This window comes from Rutidosis leptorrhynchoides, chromosome 1 (genome assembly GCF_046630445.1).
Source record: "Rutidosis leptorrhynchoides isolate AG116_Rl617_1_P2 chromosome 1, CSIRO_AGI_Rlap_v1, whole genome shotgun sequence".
Taxonomy (NCBI): Eukaryota; Viridiplantae; Streptophyta; class Magnoliopsida; order Asterales; family Asteraceae; genus Rutidosis; species Rutidosis leptorrhynchoides.
In genome coordinates, this window is record NC_092333.1 from 644,205,340 (window position 1) to 644,215,825 (window position 10,486).

The window sequence follows — 10,486 nt, forward strand, 5'->3', positions numbered from 1 at the left end:
CCATTAAAAACTTAACAACCATTTGTTAAATTTAATAATTTTTCCACGTCAATTTTTTTTTTCCGAATCAAATATTTAATACCACGTTTAACCTATATAATTTTTGGCATAATTTCTATCATTTATATTTGACATTTTTTTATTTAATGCGTACAAATTATATGTCTAAGTTACTCATAGTTTTGAACGTATTATAATTTTTATCACCACCTCATTTTATACTATCATTTTGTGCGATATAATAATAACCCATATTAATATTAACTAAACATGTATAATATTTATGGGGCTTTAAAATAAATGTTAGTTCGTAAATAAATTATGTGAATATTGGGTTTGTTAAAAATACAATTACTTTCCTATTTTGAGATTTAATACTCCGTGCATATTACTTGGGACTGAGAATAGGTAACAGACAAACATTTTATGACTAGTTTTACATGAGTTAAGACCAAAATGATTATACTAATACTATATTAAAAAATGAGATTTTTCTGAACACTTTTAACCGTTATTGATTAACACGGCCACGATATATAAGCTCGTGCTAAAACTGTCAGCAGATTATATACCAATGAAGTCATCTCACACGTTTTTTTTAATTAATATGTTTTTATTATTATTAAGATTATTTTATTACGTATATAAATATAGTTGTTATGTTATGCAAATGAATGAAACCCAATGCATGTCTTTTCCTGACTACTACTTGCTTGTACTATATATATATATATATATATATATATATATATATATATATATATATATATATATATATATATATATATATATATTCTTCAATCGGTACCCCACATACAAATGCCTTATGATCATGTTTTTGTTTTTCCTTTACATCCTACTAATTAACTTATTATATATAACATATATGCATAATAAACAAGAGAAGATTACCAATCATATCCCCACTACATCTAATCTATTTTGTTTTGTCGACTCCATCACCAAAAGCACCTTTATTATTATTGTCTTAACCTATTTGTTTCATGCATTTGGGGATAAAATGTATTATTCCATCTCTACTTTATTTCTTTGTCAAACACAAGTACCCTCATATATCCCTTTCATCTTCTCTATATTACTGTTCTTGTTACCATTTGTAAAACTAATAGTGCATTATAATTGGGAGATATACTCTTTAGTCTTAGTAAATATTGTATCATGCACGATAGAAATGAATTTCACATTATATAATTATTATTTTTTTGTTTTCTCTTAACTCTCTAACATACGTATATGAATGCACAATCACCAAACCCATCACCTTTATTAAACTACTTGACTTTTTCTTTCGCTAAAAAACAAAAGACCACAACCAAATCCCCACCTCATTTTATGTCGACCAACAAGTTAAATAGGGGATGGAATTTTGTGAATCATAATTCATTTCTTTTCTTTTATTTAAATTTTTTTTATCACCCACTCTCAATAATCCATCAACATCATTTTTCCTCAATTATCATCTGTGATTATTGCTACTGCACGTTTTTAAGATATGAAATAATATTATTAGAAAGGTAAGAATAGATTTTACTGCTTTTGTTTCTACTTTACATTATAATTTATAATTTATATATATATATATATATATATATATATATATATATATATATATATATATATACACACACACACACACACACATATTCATGCATCTTGAATTATCACCCAAAACACAAACCCACTTTTTTCCTACTACTCACTGCTACTCCCTTCGTAAATTGTTGTTGCTCAAATTTCTTTCTTCTGCAATCCTCTTTTTGATTGCAGCTATTCGACTAAGATCAAGAATCACCCAAAACCATCTCCCTGCTACTTGACAAACACCACACCACTATCACGAAACCATGGCTACTGATCTGGTTCAGTTCACAAATCAAAATCACCCAAACCCGGCTACCACCTTTTATTCATAATATCATCATCTTCATCGAAACCCACTTGGGTTTTCTGTTGTTCAAACGTACAACACCAATCATCACCTTCATCATTTTCATCATTTATCACCATGACTACCTTCATTGAATCATCCTCACCATCGCGTAACCGAAAACCATTCAACCTCAAACCACCACCATCTAACCATCACCACCGGTTCATTCACCACCACCTTGATCATCATCGAACCCACCATCACCTATAATTACTACTACTACAAAGATGTTGTTGTTTTCCTATTCTTTTTTTCTATTTCTACTCGACATCAGCCCCCAAGAACATCGTCACCATTAATCATCTAATCCCTCTCAATAGCCATCAAAAATTGCTCGTTTGCTTGTGTTCCTTTGAGAAAACGTTCTCCATCTTTCCCTTTACGTTTTGGTGTAACTAATTGCTTAATTGGTGGTAAGATTCCTATAACCCTAATTATTAATTTCTGTATTTTTACAATTAATCATGGTGGATGTTGTTAGAGCTCATGTCCTTAACCAATTAAATGTATTTGATTGCTCGATTTACTCGCGTATGCATTGTTATTGAGATTCGTTTTTAGGTCTGACCATAATTGAAATTTCTACTGTAAATCATTAATGTAATTATATATATTTGAAATGCTCTTGAAAATTTAATAACTTTGCTCTCAAGAATCACTTGATTTCGTTAAGAATTGCTCCCGTTGTGCGTATTTGAAGTTTTGACATGGTTATGCGTTGAATACGAATTTTCTGAGTAAAATACCTTGTGATTGAGAATGTGAAATGTTTACCAACTGAAAGATAATTAAAATCCACTCAAATTAGACTAAGATATCATGTTAATTGGATTTATAATGCTCCTGTTATGCTAGATTGATTGTTTGCGACTACTTTGTTGATCAACACCTAAAACTGAAACAAACGACCATTTTAAATTAACTTCTGGGATATAAGCTGTTGATATTTGGTAAATACATGATTAGTATTCCACTTTTCATATAGATTATGCATGATAATTGTTCCTAGATGTTTAGATAATTGCGCCCGAAAATGACTACCTGAATAAGAACGAGTCTGTCTTGTGTGCACCTAAAATGGCTTAACATAAAATTGGAGTTGTTTCGAGACTTGGCCTTCTGATATGTTAATATTTGGATAATAACAAACAATTTACATTTGCATCTCAACTTGTGAAACCTGATGCATTGTAAGTTACATGAGCTAACTTTTGCTATGCCTAGATTCTGTCCAAATTAGAATATCCGACTTTAATTGCAAAACTGTACCATTTGGCTAAACAAAAAGCTTAGATAATTTTACCACTTAAACTTTGGGATGTTTTTGGTCATACCCTACTAGCCTTGTGTTAATTGCATTTTCCTAGAATAAATGAGAAATAAAATAAAACTGTTGCACGTGCTGAAACTAAAGTGGTAACAATTACTTGTAACTTGAGTTATAGAAATTATTTGAGGGCATGGCTAGACTTTTTAGAAAGATTATAATATTCTCTTCTGATCTAGAGTGAACGATATTGTCATGCTTTATAATTTGTGAATTATGCTTGTTGAATTGCATGCATGTTTTAAATACGTTATGACGAGCTAACTAGTAAACACTTAAACAACAAACTGTGATCTAAAAACTTGTTAATTGACATAGGGTTGACTCATTGACCATGATTGCATGACCTATTGATGTGTTTGACTTTAGTTGATCACTTTAACCAAGTTTGACTTTTGTTGACTTGCACGAACTTGTTGACTATGTGTTGACTTTTACCACCTAATCGAGTTGGACTGAGCATTAGGACAACACACACCAGTGACCAATATCTTTTTGAGATAGACTTATGTGATCATACAATGTTATGTCTAGGTTGCATTACACGATCATAATCGTCTGAAATTACTTTGTTTTCGTAATACATATCTGAGGACTCAAGGTAAGTTTTATATGTTCCCTTTTTAATTACTTTTGCAATCTATATTTTTGGGCTGAGAATACATGCACTTTATTTTAAATGCAATGGACACAAGTACATACTAAATTCTACACTGAGTTTGAACCGAAAATCCCTTAGCTTTGGTAACTAGTAGCTGCCGGTTATAAGAACCGGTGGGCGCGAGTAGTTATATATGGACCCATAGGGTTTGACATCCCCGTCTGTTCCAGGTATAGAAACCCTAGCCTGAACTATAAAACAGACGTATACTATTTGAGTTTAGTACACGTTGGTTTGCGTGTATTGTACATGTTGGTTGCATGTATGTTAATACATGGGTACTTGTTATACATACATTAAGTTTAGTTACCATGGTGCTCAATTTCGTAGAATATTTTGTAAACGTTTTGGATGAAACAACTGAAATCTTGTGGTCCACCTTTATATACCGATTATGCGAAATATTAAAACTATGAACTCACCAACCTTTGTGTTCACACTTTTAAGAATGTTTATTCTCAGGTTCCTAGAAGTCTTCCACTGTTTGCTTATACGTTATACAAGCTATATGCATGGAGTCATACATGCTTTATTCGAGAAAACTTTGCATTTAAAAAATCATCACCATGTATCTTATTTTGACTGCATTGTCAATGGATGAAGTATTGTAAACTATTATTTACGGTGATTGTCTATATGTAGAAACCATCAGATGTCAATAACCTTGGAATTAGATGTTCATTGATGGTGTGCCTTTTTAAAAGAATGCAATGTTTACAAAACGTATCATGTAGAGGTCAGTACCTTATTGTGAAATCGATGAATGATGTATTCGTCCAAATGGATTTCGACGGGTCATCACAGTTGGCATCAGAGCTTGAGGTCATAGGGAACCAGAATTTGCATTAGCGTGTTTAACTGGTAATTGTTACGATGCATTAGTGAGTCTAGACTATGACCGTATCTGTTTTTACCAAGTTTTGCTTATCATTTCTTGTCAGAAATTACATACTTATCATTCTTTAGTCTAGACACGTCTTACTGCAATTATTACATAAATGGAAGTATAGACAAATCATATCTTATCATATTTATCTCAGTAGACTTTGTCTGACACTTTTCCTAAATTTTTTTCGTAAATTACAGAATCTTTTTGCTATATATACGTATTCAAGGAGACGAAGATATCATTCAGTATTCAATGCCCATCTCATATCGAAAACGCTTTATCCGATCATATAATATGGATTTCTCACTTGATTCCTTGAATGTAACATCCCGCATTTTTTCGTTAAATTATTTTAACGCCCGTTTTTTTATTTTATATAATACATTTCGTATCTAGATTCGTATCTTCCGTTACTTAGTGTTTCTAATATTTACGTAAATTAATTATAACATCTCTCATTTACTCTAGCGTATTTTTAAAATAATCCGTTCGGTTAATTCACGCACCCGCTTTAAAACTCGAGGGACCGAAGTTGTCTAGTGGGCAAACTAGTTGACTAGGTCAACTAGTCAACCCACCATCACCACCACTCATTTTATTCCATCACCTCCTCTCTCTTTTCTTACTTACCGTTTTGCTCTCAACTCACACAAACAAGGATTCATCATCTAATTCAGATCTAGGAAGCTCACAACAAATCCGACGACATATTTGTGATCCTCTATTCATCCTCTATGTTTTGATACTAACTTCATCTCTTTTGGATAACTTTCTAAAGACTCTAGATTTCTTGTTCTTGATATTTTTGACTTATAAAGGTGTTAATTAGGGTCTATTGCTCGAGTCTAACATGAATATATGATTTGTATGCTCGATCTTGTTGTTTTAGTGTAACTATCTTGAACTTGAAAAGTGTGTGTTTAATCTTGAGTTTTGGATGATTAAATATTGTTGTAATATTAAAGTTCATGTATTAAATGTATCACTAGCATCACTAGCTTTATTTTGATGTGTAGGTTGATTAAGGAAACTTCACTAACATGATTATTGATTTTGTGATTTTGGTTAGAGTTTTATAGACTTAAATATGAACATTTGATGCATTTAATGCTATGAAATGTTATTGGTAAGTGTTTAGTTGTATTGTATGCGTAATTACCTACGAAACGGCGTATTATATGTAGGTAGTAAGTTCCCGAATCATTAAATTGCATTTATGATCTTGGATGTATAAATGATGAACATTTAATGCGTTTTTGGTTGTTGTAAATGTCGGTTAATTGATGAAATGTGCTTAGTTGTTTTCCTCGTCAAAATACCTTTTCAACGATATAAGATACATGTTTTAAGTGTTTTCGGTTAACATTTTATGTTTGTTTGAGTTTTGGTTCGAGACTTGTGAAATTTCAGCAATCTCAAATGTCCAGGTGTTTGGACGCCGTCCAAAACCTTGGACGTCGTCCAGGCTTTCATTGCTGGACGCCGTCCAAATGAACTACCAGGGGCTGTCCAACTTGGTCATTTTTCGTTTAATTCTAACTATGCTACGCACCTCCAATTAACATGTAACTTGTTCTAACATGCTCATATATGATTATATAACTCAGAAAAATTGTCCGAGACTCGACCCAAACGTGTTGACTTTTTCGTTGACTTTGACTTGACCAAAGTTGACTTTTATTCAAACTTAACCGAATCCATATGCAATCGTTCTAACATGCTTTTATATCTTGCATGAAACTTGACAACGTGATTCACATGCTATATATAATCGAGTCGTAATGAGCCATTGGACTAATTGAACGACTTTGACCGACCGTGATTGCCGTTATTTATACAACCTATTTGTTTAGGTCAAGACTAATATTATTCTTTGCACACGTTTACTTTGAGAAGTACCTATTTAACCGTGCATTTAAGGTGAGATCATAGTCCCACTTTTACTCTTTTATACTTATATTTGGGATGAGAAAACATAAACATTTCGTTTTACAAATTGAACACAATTACGAAAACAAACATTCCATGAACGAGTTTGAACAAAAATCCTCAATTCAATTATCATTAGTTACACTTGATGGTGTAAGCGATAACTTATGTTGTGTGGATCCATACGGGTTTGACTAACCCTCATTCAGACGGTTCGCTACCGTTATTCGGATGAAATTTATTCTTTTACGGTGTATGTTCTAACACTATTATGCAGAGGTAAATGATACAATTAAGCCTTAATAATTAGGTGCTCGATAAACAACAATATATATGGAATTCAAACGATTGGAAAAATCGACTTATACTAAACTTGTGGTTCAACTTACTTACTTACGTACTCACTTACTAAACCTATGATTTCATCAACATTTTCGTTGACATAATTTCTATGTTTTTCTCAGGACCTTGAACGCTAAGTGATACATGCTTCCGCACTCTATTTTGATACTTGCTTGGATGTCGAGTATACATACATATTTGGAGCGTCTTTTGATTTTACTTTAAAATGTGGCGCATAGGTTTCATTTGTACCTTAAAACGTTGTAACATAATTAGTCGTTGAACTACTTTGTAAACTTTAAAACATCTTTACATTTGAAATGAATACGACATATTTTGGTCAAACGTTGTTTTAATGACTTATGACCACGTAACGGGACCTAAGTAGACGGCGTTGGTTGTAGGGATTTAGAGTTCATTGGTGTTAACCCCGAGTCATAGGGTGCATTAGTGAGTCTAGACTACAACCGGCATATAGACTTGAAGTAGGAATTACTTGACTACTTGTGCATTTATACTCGAACTCTTCGATTCATATCTAACTCTTATTCCATCTTAATCTCACGTTGTTTAATTTTATTGACGCGCCACCTTGACTTTATGAAATAATGTCGAATGCACATATGAATTAGGGTAATATAATTTCCGGGATTATATTACGGTGACTCATATGGACGTTCCGACATTATGACATAAAGAATTTAAGGCGAGTCAAGGAAAATTTTCTCTTATCCTTATTCCGTATCACGATTAGTATTATTGAGAATACTAATCAATGATATTCTTGTGTCTTGAAGGAACAATGCCTCCTCGCCGAGTCCCACGCAATGAAACTCCCGAACAAGCTCCCCAACGAATGATAGCCACCGCCGTAGATGCGGCCATAGCCGGTCACTCCTCCAACAATAATGACAATAACAACAACCACAACAATCATGGAGCCGGTAATTCAAACGAAGGGTGCTTCTACAAGAACTTCATGGGGTGCAAACCTCACACTTTCGATGGAACCGGGGGAACGGTTGCTCTTACTCGATGGTTCGAACAAATGGAAGCCGTTTTTAGCATAAGCGGTTGTCAGGACCAAGATAAGGTCAAATATTCCACCCACACTTTTGTCGGTATCGCTCTCACTTGGTGAAACCGATGAAGCCCACGCACTCTCTTGGGCCGAATTAAAGGAAAAGATGATCACCGAATACTTTCCGCGCGAAGAGACCCGAAGGCTCGAAAACGAGCTAAGAAGTTTAAAGGCAGCCGAAAATGACCTCAAGGCCTATAATCAACGATTTTCCGAGCTAGCCTTGATGTGCCCAAAACTCATGAACCCCGAGTCTCTAAGGGTTGAACTTTACATGGATGGTCTCCCTAAGAGCATCAAACACGGAGTAATATCATCCAAACCCGCTAACCTACAAGAAGCTCTAAAGATGGCCCGCCAATTGATAGAAACGGTGGACGAAGTTGAAGTTCCGGCACCAAAGGCCGAGGATAAATCGAGTGGCAACAAAAAAAAGTGGGAAGCCCCCCAATCAAGCAACTACAACAACAACCCCGCCAAAAAGCCTTTCACATCCGACGACAAGAAAGGCTATGTCGGAAGTCTACCATCTTACAACAAGTGCCATAAACATCATTATGGTGAATGTAGCAAGCCATTTTGCAACAAGTGCCGCAACCATCATTATGGTGAATGTGGCAAGCCGTTTTGCAACAAGTGTCAAAGAAGTGGCAATGTGGCCAACGATTGTAGAAACGCCGCTCTCATCGCTCAAAAGGGGCCTAATGCACCAAAGACGGTCACTTGTTACGAATGTGGCCAAATGGGTCATTATAGAAATGCATGCCCAAATAAGAAAGCCAAACCCAATGCACGCGACCGAGCTTTCAACATTAACACAGAGAAAGCCCGAGATGACAATGAACTAGTCACGGGTACGTTTCTTCTCAACAACTCTTATATTTCATGTTTATTTGATTCGGGTGCCGATAAATGTTTTGAATCCAAGACTTTGGCTCATACCCTTTGCCCTCCACCATTTTCCCCTAGATACTACTTATGCCATTCAAGTGACCAACGAAAAACTATTGTGTGCCGACAAATTTTATTGGAGGGTGTACGTTAAACTTTTGGGTAAAGAGTTTGAAATTGACTTGATACTTATAGAACTAGGGAGCTCAAAACCTATTTATTAAGAAGAAAAATGTTTCCTTACATGTGTATAGATTAGCGTGAACTAAATAATTTCCGATTAAGAACCGATATCCTCTTCTCCGTATCGATGACCTCTTGATCAATTACAAGGATCTCGTGTGTATTCCAAAATCGATCTCCATTCCGGTTATCATCAATTGAGGGTTAAGGGAGAAGATATCTCCAAAACTGCTTTTTGAACTCGTTACGATAGTTATGAATTTCTTTTAGTGTCGTTCAGTTTAACTAAGGCTCCGTCCGTATTCATGGATCTTATGAATCACGTATGCAAACTTATCTAGACAAATCTGTTATCGTATTCATAGATGGTGGCTTAACCTAATCAAAGCGAAAAAGAAAACGAACAACATCTCCGTTATACGATCGAACTCTTGAGAAAAGAGCAACCCTATGCCAAATTCTCTAAGTGTGAATTTTGGTTAAACGAAGCCCAATTTCTAGACCATGTTGTTGGTGGTCAAGGTATTAAAGTAGATCTCCCAAAGATCGAAGCCACACATAATCGGGAGACCCTCACGACTCCGAATTGTATTCGTAAAATTTTGGATCTCGCCGGCTATTACCGAAGATTCGTTCCTAACTTTTCCGTGTTGCTCGTCCTTTAACCTCCTTAACTCACTAAGGGAAAAAAAAATTAAACCTCTCTGTGTCCGAACCTTGAACGTGATAATCCACACCAACCTTATTAGCCAAATTCGTGTAGCACAAAATGGAACTCAAATATAGAAATATTTCTACGTGAACGCCTGGAAGACATCCTCTCTCAACTCGAAATCAAGGAAACTGAAATTCGTTATTTTGCTTGAAGAATTGGAATACTTAATTACGGACCCGATCAATCTTCTCATCACCACGTACCACGTTACATAACTCTGTTAATTCACTGTTACCGCCTGATATTACTAGAACCCAAGATAACGCACAATCCAAGGATACCTCTTTCTTCTTTGACTTATCGTCCTTATGCATCGGATAGGTGGCCATCTACTACTAAACTCCAAAACATGTATAACTACGTGTCCTACATCGTTTTCCACCAAGTCTCAACATTTGACCACAAGACACGCGATGCGACTGCGTCAAAAATGAAAACTCCTCCTATCATTACGTTCATACTTTCGTATAAGGAAATCTTATCATCCAATCTCTCAATGGAGAGAGAATCCCACACA